Below are 1354 nucleotides of genomic sequence, written 5' to 3'. Positions count from 1 at the left end.
ATATATATATATATATGCACATATATATATATATATGTATTTTTGTATATATATATATATATATGTATTTTTGTATATATATATATATATATATGTATGTTTGTATATATATATATATATATGTATTTTTGTATATTTTTATATAGCAGGTGCTTTTATGTACGTAGGCAACTAGATATATTTTAATGCACGCGGAATTCGTGTATGTGCACACACACACACACACATATATATATAATGAGGTTACACACGTGCATGTCCATACATAATAGCTATATTCATATATGTACACATATATATGTTTGTATGTATATATGCATTTGTATGCCCCTGTATATCTATAGATATATGTTTATACGCATTTCGCGTGTTACCCTTGATTGATAGTTTCCGCGTGTCTTGAATTCGAATTCTATTCTATATAAGGAGGAAAGGAAAATGGAGATCGGAATGTTAATTATTTATTATTAACAACAAATTAATCATCTGTACCGGTCGAACTGCAACTCCTCCGCATTCATAAATCACACCTCCAGTACATGGGGTTAGAATATTGCAAGAAGTTATTGTAAGACGGATTCTGCATGCCAAGTTACCAGGGAGACCTGGTCGAATATCGTTTGATAACATTCAGTTTCATTTGGTCATTCTTGTGAATCCAGCAGTGAAGTCTAATACGGTTGTTTGTAATAGGAACCAATGGTGCATGGCTCAAACACCGCGACCGTCTCAGGAATAGTGGGTGGTAAAGATGAATGAATAAAAACGGAACAAATAGATAAATGACCCGATGTTTGAATTTTAACGAACGTGGAATACTCTGTGGAATAATTAGCTTCTGATTAGGGGAAGGTGACAATTAAGGTTGTACGCTTATATCTTTAAGAAGCATTTAATTACGTAATCCGATTATTTTCTATTCGTCATTGAAATCATTAGTTTTGTTATGGCGTTTCTTGTCATTCGTCCTCAATCGTATATTATCGATCGACTTGAAACTACTAAAGTATGGAGCAAAGAAAGCGGAGACCTAATTCAGCAAGATTTAAGCTAAGAAACGAGAAATAACTCTTTAAATACTATCATTGCTATCTCGAACTCCTTTCAACAGCATTAAATATTCTCTCATGTCACAGAACTTACAGATTTTAAGAGAAATTACGGTTGTGATGACATTTACTTTTCAAAGGCCTTTAATGATTTAAGATTGATTAGGTAAAGACGACAATTAAAAGTACGTTGGAATTTCGACTCGCTGGGAACGTATCGTTGTAAGGTGAATATATATATGTGTGTGTGTGTGTGCGCGTATACATACATATATATATATATATATATATATATATATATACAC

The 1354-nt window shown here is 32.1% G+C and overlaps 1 protein-coding gene and 1 long non-coding RNA gene across 5 annotated transcripts in view; one reads left to right on the top strand and one right to left on the bottom strand.

Annotated features, from left to right (window-relative positions):
• Positions 1-1354, bottom strand: part of LOC106876592 (neuropeptide F receptor) — a 383847-nt gene that overhangs the window by 73146 nt on the left and 309347 nt on the right. The gene's annotated exons all lie outside the window — the stretch shown is intronic.
• Positions 1-1354, top strand: part of LOC106876595 (uncharacterized) — a 277478-nt gene that overhangs the window by 232698 nt on the left and 43426 nt on the right. The window lies entirely within an intron of this gene.

Source organism: Octopus bimaculoides, chromosome 2, assembly GCF_001194135.2.
Source record: "Octopus bimaculoides isolate UCB-OBI-ISO-001 chromosome 2, ASM119413v2, whole genome shotgun sequence".
Taxonomy (NCBI): domain Eukaryota; kingdom Metazoa; phylum Mollusca; class Cephalopoda; order Octopoda; family Octopodidae; genus Octopus; species Octopus bimaculoides.
Note: the sequence above shows the minus strand (reverse complement) of the source record. Positions and strands in the feature narration are given on the sequence as shown.